Source organism: Oryctolagus cuniculus, chromosome Y (assembly GCF_051225735.1).
Source record: "Oryctolagus cuniculus isolate XC-2025 breed Fujian yellow rabbit chromosome Y, ASM5122573v1, whole genome shotgun sequence".
Classification (NCBI taxonomy): Eukaryota; Metazoa; Chordata; class Mammalia; order Lagomorpha; family Leporidae; genus Oryctolagus; species Oryctolagus cuniculus.
This window is the reverse complement of record NC_142889.1, coordinates 14,355,068-14,380,547: the sequence shown is the minus strand read 5'-3', so window position 1 is coordinate 14,380,547 and position 25,480 is coordinate 14,355,068.

Genomic DNA, 25,480 nt, shown 5'->3' with positions numbered 1-25,480 from the left:
TATCCTTTCACTTTCAATCTGCATGTATCTTTGTTGGTGATATAAGTTTCTAGTAAGCAGCAAATAGATGAGTCTTGTTTTTCAATCCATTTGGCCATACATTGGGTAGTTTGATAGTATCTCATAGATCTCCAACGCTGTTTTTAAGTTTTCAACTTTCTTGTTTGGTTGGTTTTTGTCTGACTGTAAGCTTTCCAAAGATCTGTCTTCCAGTTCAGATACTCTTTCTTCTGCCTCATCAAGTCTGCTGTTAAGATGTTCCACTGCATTTTTTATTTGATCCACTGAATTATTCATTACTGAAATTTCATTTTGATTTCTCTTTATATTCTCAATTTCCCAAGAACAATTTTCATTCATATCATGTGTGGTTTTCTTTAGCTTGTGGATTTGCTCCTGATTTTTTTTAAATAATCCTGAGATTAATTTTCTATGTTCCATTTCTGGCATTTCCTCAATCTGTTCATCTTTGCATTCTAATATTGAAATGCTGCTGTGTTCTTCTGGGGGAGGGGTATGGTGACTTCCTTGTTCTTATTTCTTGAATGTTGGCTCTTATTTTTTTTAGCATTTGTGAAGTTGATTTTTTTATTTTTTCCTTCTGTTGGCTTTAATCTTTGGGGCTATGCTGCTGTGGCCTCATGGAGTGTGTTCCCTTTCAGTGACTACTAGGAAGTGTGTGGTGGATGTGGCCAGCGGACTCTGGTCAGTGCTCTAGGGTGGGGTGAGTTTCCTGCTTAACACCAAGGTTGGGCATGGTAGAACTCAATACCCAGCTATGCCTTACCCCTTTTCATGTAGCCACTAAAGCCCCAAGGTCTCAGCACATACAAGGCTCCCACAGATCCCAAGACCAGAGGGGCTGCTGGTGCAGGCACCCTCCTGTCCCTTGTAGTTGCTCAGCTACCTCCCAGCCGAGCTCTCAGTCAGGGCTTGGGCCATCCCCTCCACTCATAGTTCTGGATCACACAGGTACACTAGAATCACTGGCCTATTGCCTGCTCACTACTGTTGCCAGCATTGCATTCAGGTGCTCTGTTTCAGTGAGCTGTTATGTGCATGCCTGCAGGCTTCAGTATTTGTAGTTCTGTTTTAAAATGGTGCTCACTCTCTCTCAGCCAGATCACGAGTTTTGCTTTGGGAAGATTGGTTTGAATTGATTTTCCACTTCCACTAGGACTACAGGTGACTACAAGCAACTGCCAGCCCCACAGGCTCCGGTCTGGGCCCATACCCACTCTCTCCAGTTCAATCCCATGGATTGACCCTCCCCCATCTAAAAAATGCTGCAGGATTTGGCTCTCCATGGCTCCAGTTCTCAGAATTCTCCGGGTGCCCATCAGCACTCACCATGCTGTCTCAAGCCATTTCCCCTCCTCCTGTGGGCTCCCATGGCTGTTTTCTCTCCAATTCTCTACCAAGCATGTACCTTCTGCGCTACTCTCCTCATTGTTTATCCCTAGTCCTGCAGAGTGTGCCACTCCCTAATCCACGATTTTTTTTCTCTAAAGTGTATATGTTTTTCATGTTAATATTTTATTTTTAATTTAAAAATAAATTTAGAACAAAATAAGAAAAATCCCCAAACAAAAAAACCATAAATATGTTAACCTAGTTAAGGAAATCAATGGATGAACAAAGTGAGAATTTCAATGGAAAAAAACATTAAAATATGCCAAACCAGTATAACTTAACAACATTTAAAAATAAAAATTCAATGCAGGTGTACAGTAGGAAATTTGAGGAAGCCAAGGGAATGATCAGAAAAAAATGAAAATATCCAATTGAAGATGGGCTATGCTGATCAAGTCACTGTTTCTCATAGAGTCCATTTCACTTCAACAGGTTTCCTTTTTGGTGTTCAGTCAGTTGTCACCAATCAGGGAGAACATATGGTATTTGTCCCTTTGGGATTGGCTTATTTCACTCAGCATGATGTGTTCCAGATTCCTCCATTTTGTTGCAAATGACTGGATTTCGTTGTTTCTTACTGCAGTGTAGTATTCTAAAGAGTACATATCCCATAATTTCTTTATCCAGTCTACCATTGATGGGCATTTAGGTTGGCTCCAGGTCTTAGCTATTGTGAATTGAGCTGCAATAAACATTAGGGTGCAGACCACTTTTTTGTTTGCCAATTTAAATTCCTTTGGGTAAATTCCAAAGAGTGGGATGGCTGGGTTGAACTGTAGGGTTATCTTCAGGTTTCTGAGGAATCTCCAGACTGACTTCCATAGTGGCTTGACCAGTTGGCATTCCCACCAACAGTGGGTTAGTGTCCCTTTTTCCCCACATCCTTGCCATCATCTGTTGTTGGTAGATTTCTGTATGTGAGCCATTTTAACCGGGGTGAGGTGAAACCTCATTGTGGTTTTGATTTGCATTTCCCTGATTGCTAATGACCTTGAACATTTTTTCATGTGCCTGTTGGCCATTTGGATTTCCTCTTTAGAAAAATGTCTATTGAGGTCCTTGGCCCATCTCTTAAGTGGGTTGTTGGTTTTGTTTTTGTGGAGTTTCTTGATCTCTTTGTAGATTCTGGTTATTAACCCTTTATCTGTTGCATAGTTTGCAAATATTTTTTCCCATTCTGTCGGTTGTCTCTTCACTCTCCTGACTGTTTCTTTTGCAGTACAGAAACTTCTCAATTTGATGCAATCCCAAAGTTGATTTTGGCTTTGACTGCCTGTGCCTCCCGGGTCTTTTCCAGAAATTCTTTGCCTGTGCCAATATCTTGAAGGGTTTCTCCAATGTTCTCTAGTAACTTGATGGTGTCAGGTCGTAGATTTAAGTCTTTAATCCATGTTGAGTGGATTTTTGTGTAAGGTTTAAGGTAGGGGTCTTGCTTCTTGCTTCTGCACATGGAAATCCGGTTTTCCCAGCACGATTTATGAATAGACTGTCCTTGCTCCAGGAATCAGTTTTAGACCCTTGGTCAAATATAAGCTGTCTGTAGATGTTTGGGTTGATTTCTGGTATTTCAATTCTGTTCCATTGGTCTATCCATCTGTTTCTGTACCAGTACCATGCTGTTTTGATTACAACTGCCCTGTAGTATGTCCTGAAATCTGGTATTGTGATGCCTCCGGCTTTGTTTTTGTTGTACAAGATTGCTTTAGCTATTCGAGGTCTCTTGTGCCTCCATATAAATTTCAGCACCATTTTTTCCAGATCTGAGAAGAAGATCTTCGGTATCTTGATTGGTATTGCATTGAATCTGTAAATTGCTTTTGGGAGAATGGACATTTTGATGATATTGATTCTTCCAATCCATGAACATGCAAGATTTTTCCATTTCTTGGTATCCTCTTCTATTTCTTTCTTTAAGGTTTTGTAATTTTCATCGTAGAGATCTTTAACATCCTTGGTTAAGTTTATTCCAAGGTATTTGATTGTTTTTGTAGCTATTGTGAATGGGATTGATCTTAGCAGTTCTTCCTCAGCCATGACATTGTCTGTGTATACAAAGGCTGTTGATTTTTGTGCATTGATTTTATACCCTGCTACTTTGCCAAACTCTTCTATGAGTTCCAATAGTCTCTTAGTAGAGTTCTTTGGGTCCCCTAAATACAGAATCATGTCATCTGCAAAGAGGGATAGTTTGAGTTCTTCCTTCCCAATTTGTATCCCTTTAATTTCTTTTTCTTGCCTAATAGCTCTGGCTAGAACCTCCAGAACTATATTGAATAGCAGTGGTGAGAGTGGACATCCCTGTCTGGTACCAGATCTCAGTGGAAATGCTTCCAATTTTTCCCCATTAAATAGGATGTTGGCCGTGGGTTTTTCATAGATCACTTTGATTGTATTGAGGAATGTTCCTTCCAAACCCAGTTTGCTTAGAGTTTTCATCATGAAAGGGTGTTGTATTTTTGTTTAACTTTTATTTGATGAATATAAATTTCCAAAGTATGATTTATGGATTACAATGGCTTCCCCCACATACCGTCCCTCCCACCCACTACCCTCCCCTTTCCCACTCCCTCTCCCCTTCCATTCACATCAAGATTCATTTTCGATTATCTTAATATACAGAAGATCAGCTTAGTATACATTAAGTAAGGATTTCAACAGTTTGCTCTCACACAGAAACATAAAGTGAGAAATAATAGATGATCCGAATGCCTTTAGGGCTTATTCTGAGGCCGGAGTGCTATTTAGGACATCTGCCATTCTATGAGTCTGCTGAGTATCTCACTTCCCATGTTGGATCACTCTCCCCTTTATTTAGGGTGTTGTATTTTATTGAATGCTTTCTCGGCATCTATTGAGATAATCATATGGTTTTTCTTCTGCAGTCTGTTAATGTGGTGTATCACATTGATTGTCTTGCGCACATTAAACCATCCCTGCATACCAGGGATAAATCCCACTTGGTCTGGGTGGATTATCTTTCTGATGTGTTGTTGCATTCTATTGGCGAGAATTTTATTGAGGATTTTTGCATCTATGTTCATCAGGGATATTGGTCTGTAATTCTCTTTCAGTGCTGCATCTTTTTCTGGCTTAGGAATTAAGGTGATGCTGGCTTCATAGAAAGAATTTGGGAGGACTCCCTCTTCTTTGATTGTTCTGAATAGTTTGAGAAGAATTGGAGTTAGTTCTTCTTTAAATGTCTGGTAGAATTCAGCAGTGAATCCATCTGGTCCTGGGCTTTTCTTTGTTGGGAGGGCCTTTATTACTGTTTCAATTTCTGTCTCAGTTATGGGTCTGTTTAGGTTTTCTACATCTTCCTGGTTCAATTTAGGTAGGTTGCATGTGTCCAGGAATCTATCCATTTCTGATAGGTTTCCCTGTTTGCTGGCATACAAGTCCTTGTAGTAATTTCTGATGATTCTTTTTATTTCTGTGGTGTCTGTTGTTACATTTCCTTTTTCATCTCTGATTTTATTGATTTGGGTCTTTTCTCTTCTTTTTTAGTTAGTTGGGCCAATGGGGTGTCAATTTTGTTTATTTTTCAAAAAACCAGCTCCTCATTTGGCTGATTTTTTGGAATGTTTTTCTTGATTCAATCCTGTTGATTTCTTCTCTGATTTTAATTATTTCTCTTCTCCTACTAGATTTGGGTCTGGTTTGCTGTAGGTTTTCTAGATCCTTGAGGTGAATTGAAAACTCATCTATTTGGTGCCTTTCCAAATTCTTGATGTAGGCACCTATTGATATAAACTTTCCTCTTAACACTGCTTTTGCTGCGTCTCATAAGTTTTGGTATGTTGTGCTGTTATCCTCATTTACTTCCAGAAAAATTTTGATTTCTCTTTTGATTTCTTCTATGACCCATTGTTCATTCAGGAGTATGTTGTTCAATCTCCATGTGTTTGCGTATGCTCTAGGGATTCCTGAGTTGCTAATTTCCAACTTCATTCCTTTATGGTCTGAGAAGCTGCATGGTATGATTCTAATTCTTTTGAATTTGCTGAGACTTGCGTTATGGCCTAGTATGTGTCAATCCTAGAGAAGGGTCCATGTACTGCTGAGAAGAATGTAAAATCTTTAGCTGTAGGATTGAAAGTTCTGTATATGTCTGTTAGATCCATTTGGGCTATAGTGTCGTTTAAATCTACTGTATCCTTGTTGATCTTCTGTCCTATTGATCTGTCTATTTCTGAGAGTGGAGTATTGAAGTCCCCCAGTACTATTGTATTGGGGTCTAAGTCTCCCTTTAAGTCCTTTAACAAATCTTTTAGATAAACCGGTGCCCTGTAGTTAGGTGCATATACATTGATAATTGTTATATCTTCCTGTTGAATTGATCCCTTAATCATGATAAAGTGTCCCTCTTTGTCTCTCTTAATGGTTTTTGTGGTAAAGTTTATGTTGTCAGATATTAAGATGGCTACGCCCGCTCTTTTTTCATTTCTGTTGGCATGGTATATCTTTTTCCAGCCTTTCACTTTCAGTCTGTATGGATCTTTGTTGGAAAGATGTGTTTTTGTAAGCAGCAAATAGATGGGTTTTGTTCCTTAACCCAATCAGCCAATCGGTGTCTTTTAACTGGACAGTTCAGGCCATTCACGTTCAGTGTGACTAATGATAATTGGTAACTTTGCCCTGCCATTTGCCAAAGATAAGTTCTAATATATGCTTTGAATTCCCTGTGATCTTTTGCTGTGAGCTTTCCTTCCTTGGTTTCCTTCCTTTACCTTCTTTCATATTGATGACCGTGTTTCTGTGTTTCTGTGTGTAACACATCTTTAAGCATCTTTTGCAGGGCTGGACGAGTGGCAACAAATTCTTTCAATTTCTGTTTGCTATGAAAAGTCTTTATTTCACCTTCATTCACAAATGATAGCTTTGCAGGATATAATATTCTGGGCTGGCAGTTTTTCTCTCTTAGTACCTGGGCTATATCTCACCATTCCCTCCTAGCTTGTAGAATTTCTGATGAGAAGTCAGCTGTGAGTCTGATTGGAGATTCTCTGAGAGTAATCTGACGTTTCTCTCTTGCACATTTTAGGATCTTTTCTTTATGTTTCACTGTGGAGAGTTTAATTACAACGTGTCGTGGTGAGGATCTCTTTTGGTCATGTTTATTAGGGGTTCTGTGAGCTTCCTGTACTAGGATTTCTCTGTCCTTCTCCAAACCTGGGAAATTTTCTGCTAATATCTCACTAAAAAGGCCTTCTAATCCTTTCTCCCTCTCCATGCCTTCAGGAACTCCTAGAACCTGAATGTTGGTTTTTTTAATAGTATCCTGCAGATTCCTGACAATATGTTTTAGATTTCTAATTTCCTCTTCTTTTCTTTGGTCTGACTGTATCCTTTCCTGTTCTCTGTCTTCTAAGTCTGATATTCTCTCTTCTGCTTCACCCATTCTGTTTGTAAGGCTCTCTATTTTGTTTTTCTTTTGATCTATTGAATTCTTCACTTCAGTCACTATCACAGTTTCCTGTTGTACTAGTTGTTTCATTTCATTTTGATTCCTCCTTAATATTTCATTTTCACAAGAGAGATTTTCTATCTTGTCCATTAAGGATTTCTGTAGTTCCAGAATTTGTTTTTGAGAACTTCTTAATGTTCTTATCAATTTTTTGAGATCTGTTTCTTGCATTTCTTCTATGTCATCATCCTCATAATCTTGAACTGGGGTGTCTTTTTCATTTGAGGGCGTCATGGTGACTTCCTTGTTTTTATTACCTCGGTTTTTGCGTTTGTTATTTGGCATATTGGAGATATTTGGTTTCTTCACTGTGGTACTTTTTCTTGTTATACTATGACTCTAGATTAAGTGGACTATCTGTTTTTGATGGAGCCTTAGGGCTTGAGATGGGTGTGTCCTGAGAGCTCTGTTTGGTGTGCCAAAGGTGACACTCCCAGGTTAGGTGTGATAAACCTCTATCTCTCTCTCTCTCTTTCTTTTTTTTTTTTTGATTCAAAAGGGAATTTATTCTGCACAGCTGAACGAAGTTGGAGGTAGTTAGCAGGCAAATGATATACCCACAGGAGCCAGAGATCGGAAGCTCTTTCCCAAGGACCACACAGGGAACCTGTTCGGCCCTCAGAGTGGGCTCAAATTCTCCTTCATTCTCCCACTGGGTTGCCAAAGTTACGGAATTGTAGCATCTCTGGAGAGTGCTCACGTGAATTCCGTGAGTTCTCTCCCCCACCGTCTCTTTTTTCACAGTCTCAGTTCAGTAGCACCACAAATTTACTAGGTCCTAATCTCCTGTTAATTCGCCCCACCCAGAGTCAGGTTTTTCTGCTAGGCTCAGGGCCAGTGCAGACCTGAGGTCACTCTGCTTATGATGTATGTCCAAGATGGCGCCTGCTCTTTGTCTTGCTCGCCCTTGAGAGGTGAGCGGATAGAGAGAAACCCGTGTCCGCACCAGTCACCTTTTTTTTTCTCTCTCTCTCTTCCAGCTAGCCTGGTGAACTTCCCCCCCCCCCCGCGGGGGTCGTTCCCTCTAGTCTCCTCTCTCCGCTTGCCTGCCGGTGTCTCGGGCTATTGAGGTTCGGCTCACCTCGCGTTCCAGCGCTGGTGTGTTGAGTCTGCCGCTGGTGTCCCGAACTGTGGGCTCCCACGCTCTCCACGCAGGTCCGCTCCCCTTCCAGCACTGATGTGTGGACTCGGAGCCCTGGACGTCCCAAGCTTCCCTGCTGTTGTGTGTGGCACGCACTCCCCTTCGAGCACTGGCACACAGACCCTGCGGCTTCCGCGGCTCAGTCCCGTGGCTCGGCTTCCTCATGGTGGGCAACCTTGTTCTCCCAGTAGGTCCTCCAATTCACGGCCACTCGATCCAGAAGAGTTTCCTCTGCAATATTTTCCTGGTTCTTTTTTTCTGAGGCTACCGTAACTCCCCTTTTATTAAACTAAATTTTCCTGGACTATCGGCGCGTGCCCTCACTATTCTGCCATCTTGGCTCTGCCCCCTAAATAAATTTTTTAAAAAGAGATGAAAATGAAAAATTACACCAAAAATATGATAATCTTGAAGATGTAAATGAAATCCTAGAAATTTGAAAATTTCCAACACTGAATCAGGCAGAAGTAGAATATTTGGTAATACCAATAACAAGGCAAGAAATTGAATCAGTCATAAAAATTCTTCCATCTTAGTCAGGGCATTTGTCCCAGTTTTTCAAAGCCTACAACTTAATTTGGAGTGTCCTGGTTTGAGTCCTGGCTCTGCTTCTGATTCTAGGTTTCTGTTGATATGTTACTTAGGAGAACCTGACAAAGTAATTAGATTTCTGATGTTTATGTGAAATCCATTAATTGATTTTTGGGTTGCTGGCTTCTGCTGGCTTATTCCAAGCTCTTGCAGGCATTTTGAAAGGGCATTGTCGATTAGAACATAATCCATTATCTCCCTTTTAAATTAAAAAAGTAATAGATGTATCCATTTAAAATATCTTGAGTTAGAGTAAAACCCAGGACATGAACAGTTCACTGCAAATGCTTCCAAACATTTTTTTTTAAATATAATAATCATTTTCAAATTCTTCCCAAAAATTGAAGGGGAGGAAATACTAAACTCATTTTACAAGACCAACAATACACTGACAACAAAGCCAGGTATAAGTCACACAAAGGAAAAAAATGCAGGCCAATATTTTAATGAACACAGAGGAAAACTACAAAATACTAGTAAACTGGGGACAGGATTGTGGTGTGGCAGGATATGCTGATGGGATCCTGTACTGAAGCACCAATTCAAGTCCTGGCTGCTGCCTTTCTGATCCAGTGCCTGAACAAAGCACCTGGGATAGCTGAGGAAATCCATCCAAGCACTTGTCCCTGGTCATCTGTATAGCAGACATAGATGAATTATGGGTTTCTCACTTTGGCCAAGCCTAGCCCCAAATTTGGGCATCTGAAGAGTGAACCAGCAAATGGAGGATCTCTTTCTGCTGCTCCCTGTCTCTGTCACCATCTTTCCCCATGAAATTGAGATATGAAAGGGAAATCAAAATGAAAAATTAGAAATGAAGAATTGAATACACCGGATGAAAAATGTCATGGAAAGTCTTAACAGCAGACTTGGTGAGGGAGAATAAAGAATATCTGAACTAGAAGACAAATCTTTGGAAATTTAACAATCAGAATAAAAAAGAAGAAAATAGAAAACTTAAAAAGAGTGTTGGAGATCTATGGGATACTATCAAACAATCCAACATATGAATCTTCCTGAAGGTGAAGAAAATGAGAATGGACTAGAAAACCTATTTAGTGAAATAATTACTGAAAACTTACCCAATACAGAGAATAAAGGGTCATCCAAGTACAGGAAGCAACATAGAACCCCTAACAGACATGACCAGAAAAGATCTTCACCACATCACATTGTAGTAAAACTTCATGGTTAAGTGAAAATGAAAGATTCTAAAATGTTCAAGAGAAAAATGCCAAATTTCTGTCAGAGGATGTCTAAACTCACAGATGACTTCTCATCAGAAACCCTACAGGTAGAAGGAAATGGTGATATATACTCCAAGTCTTAAAAGAAAAAAAAAAGTCAACCCAGAATATTATACCCCACAAAGCTCTAATTAATGAATGAAGGTAAATTAAAGACCTTCCACAACAAACAGAAATTGAAAGAATTTGTTTCCACTCATCCTTACAAAAGATGCTTAAGGATGTACTACACACAAAAACACAGATAGATAGCTACCATTATGAAAAAATGAGGTGACCATAAACCTCCCAATAGAAGAACAAAAGAAATCCAAATTAAGCAATAAGAGTAACTAAGAGAAAATGATAGGGTCAAGTTTTTACTTAGCAATAGTCACCTTGAATATAAATGACCTCAACTCTTCAGTTAAAAGACTGGGAAAATGGATAAATACAGACTCACCTATTTGCTGCTTACAAGAAACACATCTCATAAACAAAGGCACATGCAGACTGAAAGTGAAAGGATGTTAACAGAAATTGAAAAACAGCTAGTGTTGCCATACTAATGTCAGCTAAAATGGGCTTTAACATAAAATCTGTTGAAAGAGACAAAGATAGGCACTATGTAATGATTAAGGGATCAATTCAAATGGAAGATGTGACTATCATAAATGTATATGCACCTAATTACAGGGCACCGGGTTATTTAAAAGAAAAGTAAACAGACCTAAAGGGAGGCATTGACTCCAATATGATAGTAACGGTCAACGTCAATAACTCATCTCAGCAATTGGAAGATAGAAGAGACAGAAAATCACCTATAAACAAAAGTTAATTGACACTATAGAACAAATGGACCCAGGTCTAGGGAACCCTTCACTCCACAGTGGCAGAATACACATTGTTTTTTTTCTCAGTGCATGGAACTTTCTCCAGGATAGACCCTATTCTAGGGCACAAACCAAGTCAATAAATTAAAAAAAATAGAAATCATTCTATGCATTTTCTCTGATCACAATGGCAAGAAGCTGGAAACCAACAACTCAAGGATCTCTAAATCATATACAAGCATATAGAAACTGAACAATATGTTCTTGAATGAACAGTCGGTCATAGAAGAAATCAAAAAAGAAATAAAAATATTTGTATAAACAAATGAAGAAGATAACACATCATACCAAATCTTTGAGGAAACAGCAACAGCAGTGTTAAGAGGGAAGTTTATAGCAATCGGTGCCTAGATGAAGAAACTGGAAATGTACCAATTAAATGAGCTAGCAGTGCATTTCAAGGAACTAGAAAAAACAATAACTAACCAAATCCATAATTAGTAGGAGGAAACAAATAATTAAAATTAGAGAAGAAATAAACAAAATTGGAATCAAAAATCAGTGAAATGAAGAGCTGGGTTTTTGAAAAAATAATCAAATTTGATACACTATCAGTGAAACTAACCAAAAAAGAAAGAAAAGACCCACATCAATAAAATCAGAGATGAAAAAAGGTAAGAACAGACACCACAGAAATAAAAAGAATCATCACAAATTACTACAAAGAATGATATGCCAACAAATTAGAAAAGCTAGAAGAAATGGATAGATTCCTAGAAACATACAACCTACCAATTTTGAGTCATGAAGATACAGAGAACCTAAACAGACCAATTACCAAGACAGAAATTCAATCAGTAATGAAGATCCTCCCAAGAACGATAAGCCCAGGACTGGACAGCTTCACTTCTAAATTCTACCAGACATTTAAAGAAGATTTAATTCTAATTCTTCTCAAGCTATTCAAAACAACTGAAAAAGAAAGAACCCTACCCAAACACCTTTTTTGAAACCTGCAACACCTTAATACCTAAACCTGAAAAAAGATGCAACAGAGAATGAGAGCTAAAGACCAATATCCCTGATGAACATAGATACAAAAATCCTCAACAAAATACTAGCAGATCAAATCCAACAACACATCAGAAAAATCATCCACCCAGAGCAAGTGGGATTTATCTCTGGTATGCAGGGATAAATCAATCACACATCAATCAATGTGATATATCACATCAACAAATTGAAGAAGAAAAACCATATGATCATCTTAATAGATGCAGAGTAAGCAGGTGATAAAATACAATGTCTTTCCATGATGAATGTCTTAAGGAAAATGGGGATAGAAGGAATATTCCTCAATATAATCAAGGCAATATATGACAAACCTGTGGCCAGCATCCTACTGAATGAGGAAAAGCTGGAAGCATTACCCCTAAGAACCAGAACCAGAAAGATGTCCACTCACAAAATTGCTATTTAGGATAGTCCAGGAAGTTTAGCCACAGCCATTATGAAAGAAATTTAAATCAAGAGTATACAAATTGGAAAGGAGAAAATCAAACTGTATCTATTTTCAGATGACATTATTCTATATATAGGCGATCCAAAATCCTGCATTGAAAGACTCTTGGAACTCATAAAATAGTTTGATAAAGTGGCAGGATACAAAATCAACACAGAAAGATCAATACCCTTTGTATACACACACAATGTCATGGCTGAGAAAGGTTTTAAGATCAGTCCCATTCACAATAGCTCCCAAAATAATCAAATATCTTAGAATAAACTAACCAAGGAGATCAAAGAGCTCTATGATGAAAATTACAAAAAACTAAAGAAAGGAATAGAAGAAGACATTAAAAATGGAAAAATCTGCTTTTTCATGGATTGGAAAAAAACAATATCATCAAGATGTCCATACTACCAAAAGAAATCTAAAGATTCAATGTGATCCCAGTCAAAATACCAACAACATTCTTTGCAGATCTAGAGAAAAGTATGCTGAAATTCACATGGAAATATAAGACCCCGAATGGCTAAAACAATCTTGTACAACAAAATCAAACCAAAGGCATCACAATATCAGATTTCAAGACATACTACAGGGGAGTTATAATTAAAGCAGTCTAGTACTGGGATAAAACAGATTTGTAAATGAGTGAAACAGAATAGAAACTCCAGAAATCACTCCATGCATCTACAGCCAACTTATATTTGATAAAGGAGCTAAAATCAACCTACAGTGCAAGGACAGTCTCTAACAAATGGTGCTAGGAAAACATGAGAAGCATGAAATTAAACCCCTACCTTACACATTACACAAAAATCCACTCAAAATGGATCAAAGACTGAAATCTATCATCCAATACCACCAAATCATTATCAAACATGAGAGAAGCTCTATAACACATTGGCATAGGCAAAGACTTCCTGGAAAGAGCCTCAAAAGTGCATGCAAACAAAGCCAAAATTGACAAGTGGTATTACAACAAGCTGAGAAGCTTCTGCACTGTAACAGAAACAGTAAACAAAATGAAGACACAACTGACAGAATGGGAGAAAATATTTGCAAACTACACAGCTGATAAAGGATTAACTTCCAGAATATATAAAGAGCTCAAGAAATTCAGAAACAACAAAACAAATGACCCAGTGAAAAAATACTCAAAATGCCTTAAACAGGCATTTTTCAAGAGAAGAATTTCAAATGGCCTACAGACACTTGTGAAAATGCTCAGGATCACTAGCCAAAAGGGAAATGCAAATAAAACCACAGTGAGGTTTCACCTCACTCCAGTTAGAATGGCTCACATACAGAAATTTTCAAATGACAAATACTGGTGAGTATGTGGGGAAAAAGATACCTTGATCCACTGCTAGTGGGAATGTAAACTGGTGCAATCACTGTGGAAGACAGTATGGAGATACCTCAGAAATCTGAATATAGACCTATCATATGACCCAACCATCCTAATCCTGGGAATTTATCCAAACCAACAGAAATCAGTATATGAAAAAAGTTGTCGTTGTCTGTACCTCAACGTTCATTGCAACAAAAGTCACAATTGCAAAGATATGAAACCAGCCCAGATATTCATCAACTATTGACTGGATAAAGAAATAATAGTATATATACTATGAAATACTACTCAGTTGTAAAAAAAAATGAAATCTTGTCTTTAACAACAGATTGTCACAGCTGGAATCCACAATACATAATGAAATAAGCCAATCCCCCCAAAAAACAGATATCATATGTTTCCCCTGATCCAATGTAACTAATACAATACTTGAAATGTATTGGACTGAAACAGACATCTTGAGATTCAATGACTGTTTATAGCCCTTGTCTCTTCCACTGAAGAACAGTGTTTTGTTCAGTTTTATTTTCTTTTATTTTCTTACTGTTTGATGAGCTTGATTATTTAAAGCAAGGTTAATTATATGATCATTAATACACTGAAAATAGATCATGGTAAAAGTTAAGAGTGGGGATCCAAGAAGGAGGTAGGTGAGGGGTTGGAGTGTGAGGGGTATGGAGGGCAAAGATGAATTCCACTACATTCCTAAATATCTCTGTCTCTCTCTCTCTCTATATATATATAGATAGATAGATAGATAGATAGATAGATAGATAGATAGATAGATAGACATATATATATGAAACTTATAAAACTTAAATAAAATTAAAAATAATAGTAATTGGAATAGGAGCATAATGAGGAAGAAGGGTGGAAGCATGGGCAGGAAAGAGGAAAGTATCACTATGTTCCTAAATCTCTTAGAAAATACACTTAATTTGTATACCCTAGGTTAAACAATTTTAAATGTGATATAAAGTATTAAAATAAAGAATAAAAATCACAAATTTATCACAATATCAACAGATAAGTAGAAAAATAACTCATGAAAATTCAGGTGAATTCTCAAAAAATTGGCACAGAAAGGACATATCTCAACATAATAAAAGCCATAAACAGCAAAACCATAGCTAACATTAAAGTCAATGGTGAAAAGTTTAAAGCTTTTTCTCTAAGACCAGAAAGAAAACAAGTATGTCCATATTTATCATTTCTATTCCACATCCTGCTGGAAGTCCTAGAGAGAATTATTCGCCAAACACCAAGAAATCATCATTATGAGAAAAGAAGAAATATAATTTTTTCTATTTGCCAATGATAATAAGAAATCCAATAAAAATGTCAGAAAATAAATAAACTCAAGAAATTTGCAGTGCCGGCATTGTGGCCTAGTGGATAAAGCCGCTACCTGCAGTACCGGCATCCTATATGGGTGCCAGTTCAAGACCTGGCTGCTCCACTTCTGATCCAAGTCTTTGGGCCCCTCGACCCATATGGAAGATCCAGAAGAAGCTCCTGACTCCTGGTTTTGGATCAGCGCAGCTCTGGCCATTGAGGCCAATTGGGGAGCGAACCAGTGGATGGAAGCTCTCTCTCTCTCTCTCTACCCCTCCTCTCTCTGTGTAACTTTCTCTCTAACTTTCAAATAAAGAAACAAATCTTAACAAAAGAAATTTGCAAGTTCTATGGTCAGTATACAAAATTATTAATGTTTCTACAGACTAATATTATCTGGGAAATATATAATCATTCGAAATACAGCACAATGAAGAAAAATATTTTAGGAAATAATTTATACAAATAAGTGAATGTTTTATACACTAAAATTATATAACATTGATGAAAGAAATTGAAGAAGAGGCAAATAAAATAAAAAATAACCTCATCATAAGTTGGGGTAATATGATTAAAACAGGCATCTGATCAAAGCAATCTATATTCTCAGTGCAATTCCTATAAAAATACCAGCAGTCTTTTATTCAGAAATAGAAAAAAATTCTAAAATTTCTTTGGAACCAGAAAATATCATTCATAATTAAAGTAATTTCTATCCAAAAGAACAAAACTGAAGCTTTTGCACTTCTAACTTTGAAAATATATTATCAAGCTATTGCAATTAAAACAGTATGATACCAGCATAAAACAGACACACAGATCAAGAGAATAGAATAGAAAGCCCAGAAAAAGTTCAAGAATTGATAGTCAACTAATTTTTGGCAGAGGTACCAAGAACAGACAATGTGAATAAGATAATCTCCCAATAAATAGTTTCAGAGAAACTAGAAATTCAAATGTAGAAGAATGAAATTAGTCCCCTTTCCACTGTCATATACCAAAATCAACTAAAACTGGATGAAATATTTAAATAAAACACCCAAAAGTATAAAGCTACTAGAAGAAAACACATGGTGGAAACCTTACTGTTCTGAGCAGTAATTTCTTGGATAGCAGAGATCGTCAAATGAGATTGTGCAGTTGGTGGGAATGTAACTAGGACACTCATTGTAGAAAACAAGGCCATGACCAAAAAAAAAAAAAAGAAAAAAAGAAAAAAAAAGAACTGCCATATAATCCACTAATGTGTTCCTCGGTATATATACAAAGGAACTAAAATCATCATGTTGAAGTGATATCCTCACTCCCCTGCTCATTTCAGCAGTTAACAATAACTAACATAAGGAAGTCACCTAAGTATCCATCAAAAGACAAATAAATAAAATACTATCTGGGCATACAGATAATGAAATAGTATTCAGCTTTAATAAAGAGAATGATTCTCTCATTTGCGGAAACATGGGTGAAATTACAGTACATTATATTGTGAAATAAGCTGGATAGACAAAGACAAATACTATATTATCTCATGTATATGTGAAATTTGAAAAAAAAAATCTCATAGAAACAGAGTAGACAGGTGGTTACCGGAGGCTTAGGGAATGGGTCAGGATGGGAAAAGGAAAAGTGTTGATTGATCAAATAGTACAAATTTTCAGTTAGGAGGGATATGTTTTAGTAATCTATGCAACCATTTGGTTGGCATAATTTTTTTAAAGATTTACAGAGAAAGGAGGGGCAGAGGGAGAGAGAGAGAGTGAGCTTGCATCTGCTGGTTCACTGCCAGATGGCTGCAACTGCCGGAGCTATGCCGATACGAAGCCAGGAGCCAGGAGCTTCTTCCAGGTCTCCCATGTGGGTGCAGAGGCCCAAGGACTTGGGCCATCTTCTACTGCTTTCCCAGGCCATAGCAGAGAGCTGGATCGGAAGCGGAGCAGCTGGGACTAAAACTGGCACCCATATGGGATGCTGAGGCTTCAGGCCAGGGCATTAACCTGCTGCGCCAGAGCTCTGGCCCCTGGTTGCCATAATTGATAATGCATTGTATATATAACATTGCTAAAAGAATAGATTTTTACCATATCAAAAGATAATTTGATAATTAGCATAATTAATCTTTGTACAATACATGCATAACTTTCAAAGCTAGTATTAGGGGCCAGTACTGTGGCATAGTAAGCTAAGCATCCCCCCATGGTGCCAGGATTCCTTATGGGCACCAGTTTGTGTCTGGCTGCTCCTCCTCTAATCCAGCTCTCTGTTATGGCCTGGGATGGCAGCAGAAGGTGGCCCAATTCTTGGGCCCCCGAGCCTATGTGGGAGAAATGGAAGAAGCTCCTGGACCCTGGCTTCTGATTGGTCCAGCTCTGGCAATTGCTGCCATTTGAGGAGTGAACCATCCATTAGACTACCTTCTGTATATTTATCTCTACCTCTTTCTGTCTGTAACTCTACATCTCAAATAAATAAATAGCATCTTTTTTTTTAAAAAAAAAAGGTAATATTCACCTCCAGAAAAATACAGAATTATTTTGTCAATTCAAAACAAATACATAACTAAGAAATTACCTGTGAATGCTATTCAGCATTTGACCCTGGGGATATTTTCCTCCCCTTCTCTTGTCCTCACTCACTGCATTCTAGTCATGGCTTTGGTTGTTACTCACACCCTCCACACTCATGTCTCAAGGGGTAAATCCGGGCTATGCAAATTCTCTCCTTATCCTGAAGAGCTTACTCCAGGTGTCTCCACTGTTTAAATGTCCCTTCCTCAGTGGCTCCATTGCTGACCATATTTGAAGAGAAAATTTTCCACTAAATCAAACATCAAACTCTACCTGAATGTTTTTGTTCTCTGTCATTCTTATCACTCCCTGAGAAGTCGAGTCTTGTCTTTAAGTTTATTGTTTACTATCTGCTTCCTCAAAAGTATTATCTCCATGATGTCAAGTCTTTCCTTTCTAATATTATTTGATTTCTAAGCTGAAGTAGACTTCTTTATGAAGTTGAGTAAATATTATTTACCTTATCACGATGCTATCTCTGTTCTTAACTTTTTGTGAGTACCTCTGGTACCAGATTCAATATGGTTTGTAGATGCAATTCTAAGAATGTAATTTATACCCATTCTTCTTCCTTTCCACTCTTTCCTTCTTGATTTCTTTGACTTTTTTTTCAGATTGAGATAATATTTTAATTTACATTACACTAAAAAGGCTTAATGATCCAAGGAACAAGTTTAACAAGGAAAACAGCAAAAATATCTGAGTTTAGTGGAAATAGACAGTGACTATAAACAATATTTGAACAGAAAATGTGAAGACATTAAATGATAAATCAATATCTTTTTAAATTCCTTTTCTAAAAGTCTCAGAGCAGGTGTTTTATTATTTACCAGATGGCAGTGCAAAAACATGGATTTATATGATTCCAAAAAAAAATCAATTAATTTGTGTGTAGTAAAGAGGAACTTTTCTCAAGTTTTCTTAGTCTCACAGAAATGCCTATGTTCATGGTTTGGAAGAATTAATATCATCAAAATGTCCATACTACCCAAAGCAATTTACAGATTCAATACTATCGCAATCAAAATACTGATGACATTCTTCTTAGATGTAGGAAAAAAGATGCTAAAATTCATATGGAAACACAAGATATCCAGAATATCCTAAGACAATCTTATACAAAAAAAAAAAAAAAAAAAAAAAAGTTGGAGGCATCACAATACCTGATTTTGGGACATATTACAGGTCAGTTATAGTCAAAACAGCCTGGTGTTAGCTTAAAAATAGATGTGTAGCCAATAGAACAAAATAGAAACTCCAGAAAACAATCCACACACCTACAACCAACTAATGTTTGGCAAAGGAGATAAACTCAATCCCTGGAGCAAGGTCAGTCTCTTTGACCAAAGATGCTGGGAAAAATGGATCTCCACCTGCAAAAGTATGAAACACAAACGCTGCCTTACACCTTACAGAAAAATACACTTACAATTGGTCAAGGATACAAATCTACAACCTGATATCTTCAAATTAGTAAAGGACATTGGAGGAAATTCTGCAAGGCATTGGCATAGGGAAAGACTTCTTGGAAAAAAACTCTAGAAGCAAATGCCATTAAAGCCAAAATTGACAAATGAGAATACATTCAGCTCAGAAGCTTCTGCACTTCAAACAAAACACTCAGCGAAGTGAAGAGGCAACTGAAAGAATGGGGAAATATTTGCAAATTATGAAACTTGATAAAAGAATCTATAAAGAACTCAAGAAACTCTAGGAAGAAAGGAGGAACCGAAGACCCCATAAATGACAGCTCCTGTCCCACATGAACCCCATACACACAGCTCGACGTCTCCCTGGTGACTACCCCATCCCCACTTCATGGTCAGGGAAACGCAGGACCACCACCACACAGGTGGCTCTGGGGCCCATTAGTCTCTGAGACCAGGTAAAGAACAGGGCTCGTGGGGTTCAGTTGCCAGTCCAGTCCCCACCTTTGAGGTCCAGAGGGGACCCAGGGAAGTGCTGTGCCAGCCACGGGATGGGGCCCCCCTGATTACAGAGATGCTTCTGGGAGCCCCGCATCCTGCCGGCATGTTCACCAGGTCCATCTTCCCTACTCTGGCCTACTGGACCCATACACTGAACATTTCCAGGCTTCCGATGTGGGTGGTGTCCTGTGGTGAAAAAGGTCAAAGAACGGCTCACGTTACCTTAACTTCGGAGTCTCCCAGCAGCAGAACGGCTCCTTGGATCTTTCTCCATGGCGGAACTGGACCACTATGGCATCAGGATCCCACGAGATTATCGAGTGTTTTCACCACTGGGTCTGATTGGACAGCTTGTAAGGCAATCAGCATGCTGCGACGATCAACTTTCTCAATAGCAGGGATGTGTAATTTCAGACCGCTCCAGATGGATGGAGAGGCGAGGCCTGGGTTCAGATCGCAAACTGCCTCCTCTGTGGCTGCAACTTCCCTGCAGTGGGAGGGCCTTCTAGGTTCTGGATCCCTCCCCCTGCTAGGATGCCCCTGCCCCCGTGAGTCTTCCTTCCAGGAGCCTACCTGGAGGTTGTGGTAACCTACTTAAAGCGAGTCAGAGTTTAATACTTGGTTATCTGACTTCTAGACCTTTTCCTTCTTTTTCATATTTACGACTCCTCTGTGGGGTCGATTGTGGTGCTTTTAATATTTTAAGAATGCTTAAAATACTCATAATTTAATCCTTTTCACCTCTCTTGTAGATATTTGTTTTCTAGTCTGCTTCTTGTCCTTTAATATTATTTTCTATTTATTTCTAGTTGGAACTTAGTAATTAGTGAAAATCTTTCCAGTAATCCCATCAAATTTGTTTATCAGTTGTATTTTTTTAGATTTTATGACTTATCTCTATATAAGTGCCATCCTATATAGCAATTTTATTTCTTGGAAATTATTTTTACACCTTTGATTTACTTTTTGCTATTTTATTTCCCTGACAACCTCTTCAGAAGAAGTTGAAGAGAAACAGTGCTGACATCCTGATCTAGACTTAGTTGCAGGGAAAAAAGCTTTCAGTGCTGACATCCTGATCTAGACTTACTTGCAGGGAAAAAAGCTTTCAGTGATCCTGTATTAGTTTTATTGCTTGTTGTAGGTTCCTTTTGGTCTTGATCAGATTGAGGAAGTCATTATTTGTTTTTACTGATAGGAAGCTTCTTTTTTTACTAGATGCTGAATTTTATTTAAGACTTTTCAACATGTGATCTAAATGATCATGTGATTTCCATTTTGCATTTTTCACCTGCTTGGATGATCTATTTGGTAATCTTAACAAATCTTGTATTTTTTAGTATCTCTTGCTTGCAATTGATCTATTATATTTTCATACATGATTTAATTTATTATAATAATAAATTGCTTAGAATATTTGTATCTCTGTTTATAAAAGGGATGTTTTTCAAAATTATTTGAAGTCTTGGTCCACTTGCCTAATCATTGATGTAATGTTAGCTTCACAAAAGAAATTTAAAAATATTCTCTGCTTATTTCTACTTTGCATAGGTCTGGGAAACAGCATTTTTTTGTTTGTTTTTTGGTAGGTTAGATCAGGAATTTTGATTGTGTGTAACTTTTTTTCTCAGTTGATTGTTTAGAGTTTCCAAACCTGATTCAACATACTTGATTATAAAAGAGCTTTCCTATTTTATGTTACACAGAGAGAATAATTATAATGATACAATATAAGCAGCAGTTTGTCATCATTCCATTGATTAATTTGAGAAGTTTTTATGTGTCATTTGAATAATGTGATCAGATTTAGAAAGAAAAATGTCACCATTAAATTAGAATTTGAGTTAAACAGCATAAATTTTAGTTTGATGATTTTCCACACGGTATTAGGGTGCCCTACATTTTATCTGGAAGACCCTCTCTTGTAGTAATGCAATGTGAAGTACACATGTTACATATACACATTATCTCCCAAACATGTTTAACTTGAACCTATAAGGATGTTGCTTTAATACTGTGCTCCTGAGGGGCTTTCAGAGTACAGAGAATGCAGAAAAAGATGACATTAAGGTGGGATTTGGGACAATCGGCCTTTGTTTCTAGTAGGTCAATGAAATTTTAAAGACTAAATGACAGAAATTTACTAAAAATAGATGCAATCATTTGCCCTGCTTTGTTCCTTTGGCATGTCTGATATGTGGAGAAAAAAGGTTGAAAGTAATTGTTATTAAGTAAATTATACAGAAATGCAATGTTGAACAAAAATAAATATTCGTGAAATGAGATAACTGTGATACATGTAGAATATTCTCATATTGGAAAAAAAGTAATACTGTATTTCATGATAAGACCTGGAATGAAATGAGTCTTAAAAATTGATAGAAAATATCCACCATAAAAAAAACTATGCATAGATTTACATATTTTTGCACAAAATACTTATCTTTTAATTCTATTTTCCTCAAATCTCAATATTTCCTTGTGTATGTATGCTAAGCAATCATTGATGAATCCCATGTTGTTTTTGTACTAGCCAGTATTCAAAGTGAGTCTTACCCTACTTGTTCTAAGGTTGTACCTTATGAATAAAAAGAAATAAAACATTATATCTGCAGTTGTTAAATTTTGGACTTTTTTGTTTTCAAAGGTTTATTTATTTGAAAGGCAGAGTTACAAACAGAGAGGGAGAGACAGAGACCTTCCATCTACTGGTTCACTTCCCCAGATGGACACAGTGGCCAGAGCTGGGCTGATCTGAAGCTAGAAACCAAAAGTTTCTTCCAGATCTCTCACTTAGGCACAGAGGCCCAAGTAGCTGGGCCATCCTCCACTGCTTACTCAGGCATTTTAGCAGGGAGCTGGATGAAAAGTGGAGCAGCTGGGACTCAAATTGGCACCCATATAAGATTCCAGCACTATAGGCAATAGCTTTACCTGCTATGACTCAGCACCAACTCAAAATGTTGGACTTTTAAATCAGAAATTTCATTGATTGGAAATTAAAGATGTTCATCTGTTAAATTAAAGATGGTCATCTGTTCTCTCATAGATTTTTGGCACTGATTACCGATAAACTCAGAGTGTCAAACCTCACTATTTGGATTACTATCTATTTTTTTAACTTTTATTTAATGAATATAAATTTCCAAAGTACAGAATATGGATTACAATGGCTTCCCCCCATAACATCCCTCCCACCCACAACCCTCCCCTTTCCCACTCCCTCTCCCCTTCCATTCACATCAAGATTCATTTTCATCTCTCTTTATATACAGAAGATCAGTTTAGCATACATTAAGTAAAGATTTCAACAGTTTTCTCCCACACAGAAACATAAAGTGAAAAATACTAGTTATAGCATTAAATCTCAATGTAGAGCACACTAAAGACAGAGATCCTACATGAGGAGTAAGTGCACAGTGACTCCTGTTGTTGACTTAACAAATTGACACTCTTGTTTATGGCCTCAGTAATCATCCTAGGCTCTGTCTATTCTGATATGCATCCATTTCCACCTCTTTCATGTGAAATTTGATTGTAAACACAAAATAACACAAATACCAGCACTGCTGACACACATGTAATTTATTGTTAAATAAATAGCTAAACCTTCAGTTGCAACAGTCTGTAGTTTCTGTTTCATCCTGTACATTTTCAAAGCAGAAAAGCCAACAAGAATAAAATGAGGAACAATAAGACTCAAAGACAATAATTAGCAATACTACTAATTTCAATGATGTTAACATTTTAGTTACATGCCCTGTACCAATTAAGTTCTTTCAAATTCTGACCCAAGCATACAGACCCCTAGAACTACCTTAAAGTATACTTAGAAATCTGGAATCATGTAGAAAAGTATTAATATAACCCAGCCCACATTTGACAAGAGAGGGCATGAGAGTCTACAAGGTATACATGGATATAACACAGTAACAGTGAAAGAAAGCCAAGGCAAAACAGTCCAAATGAGAAAAATTCTGCTTATTGTGATTTCTGATAATAAACTTAACAATTATTTTCATAGATAATTTACACATACATAATTATCTTTCATTTTCATAGATTTCATTTCTAAATGAGAACAAAATAGTATCAGTAAGCTTTTTGAAGGGCACTGCAAAATCTGCTAGCCAATCTTTTATGTGAATATAGTCTACACATTCACTTCTCCAAGTTGTGACAATGAAGATACTTAACTAGCAAATGATCTGAATCAGGACTTCTAATACCCATTAAAAGCACTTAAGTTGAATTATTTGCCTAAACTTTATTTTTGAAAGTCAAATTAGATAAAACTCAAAGCAAAAAGGCTACTTTAAGCTTCTCTCCACTCTCACACTATTCTAAACTCTCCACTCGGGTTTTAAAACAAAAGTGCCTCAAAAATTTATTGTCAACACAATAATACTAAGAATATAAACCAATCATGCACAAGAATTTGATTAGCTATATTAAAATTTTTTAAAGAATTCAGAATAAGGAAAATACTGCGGGGGCAGCAGATGATATGGTTATGGTAGCCTTAGATTAGTCCTGTATATGATTCACATTCACAAATAGGCATACATGTGGACAAAGCTCTAAAATAAACCTTAAATCTACATGTATTTATTTTTATACATGTAAGTTTGCTATGCTTTTAATCTTATTTTAAGAAAAAATCCTTTGCAGGCATATATTCATTCTATTACTTGTGTGATGCTGCATTAATTGTGATACTAATTAATTTAATACTTAGGTTCTCAGCACATTCAGCATTTTTAGATCCCTTTGTGAGCAGCTGTTATTGCCTTCTCATTAAAGTTAGCTGGAAACATCACTCTAAGCTCCGCACTTAACTTTTCCATCATTTATGGTTTCTGGTCTCAAGGGTTTTGCTATTTTCTGTTTTCTATTTTTTTAGGTTTTATTGTACCATTCAGAATTTTTATTTTGCTTTTTTTATTTGTTTCTCAAATAAAATATTTTTTAACTTTTATTTAATGAATATAAATTTCCAAAGTACAGAATATGGATTACAATGGCTTCCCCCCATAACGTCCCTCCAACCTGCAACCCTCCCCTTATCCACTCCCTCTCCCCTTCCATTCACATCAAGATTCATTTTCATCTCTCTTTATATACAGAAGATCAGTTTAGCATACATTAAGTAAAGATTTCAACAGTTTTCTCCCACACAGAAACATAAAGTGAAAAATACTGTTTGAGTACTAGTTATAGCATTAAATCTCAATGTAGAGCACACTAAGGACAAAGATCCTACATGAGGAGTAAGTGCACAGTGACTCCTGTTGTTGACTTAACAAATTGACACTCTTGTTTATGGCATCAGTAATTTCTATTTGTTTTTCAAATAAAGTGTCTTTCACTTTATTTGAAAGCCACAGACAGGAGAGACAGAGATCTCCTATTAGCTGGTTCACTACCTCAAATATTCATAACAGCCAGGGATGAACCAGATTGAAGTCAGAAACTTGAAACTCTTTCTTGATCTTACATGTGAGTGACAATGATACAGGTACTTGCGTCATCACCTGCCGCTCTCTTCACCCGCCTGGGAGACCAGGAGGAAGCACCTGGCTCCTGGGTTCGGATCAGTGTGGTTCTGGCTGTAGCGGCAATTTGGGGGGTGAACCAATAGATGGAAGACCTTTCTCTCTCTCTCTCTCTCTCTCTCTCTGTCAAATAAATAAAAAAAGAAAATAGTGGTTTGATAATACAATTATTCATGGGCAATTATAGGCATTATAACTTAGAGGTTTGTTTTTAAATAAGGTGTTTTTGTTTTATCAATACCTTTAAATTTTATTAATGATGTTGTCATTAAAAGTTTTAGAGTTATCAAACTAAATCCTTAAATTTATAAATGTATTTTACATTTGAACACATGAATAATCTTTGATATTATGTTAATAATGCTTTTTGGAAAAGTAAAATTGAGGATCTTCACCAAACAGTAATAAAATCCCAATATTTCAATATATTTCCTAGAAATATGTACTGTACTGTGATTCTATACTGCATAAGCTTTCTATTTCTTTATTTTTGTATAATTTTCTCTATTTCCATTGTTGTCAACCTGTTTGGGAGTACAATAATCAGTTATACAGTTGTAATCATTGAT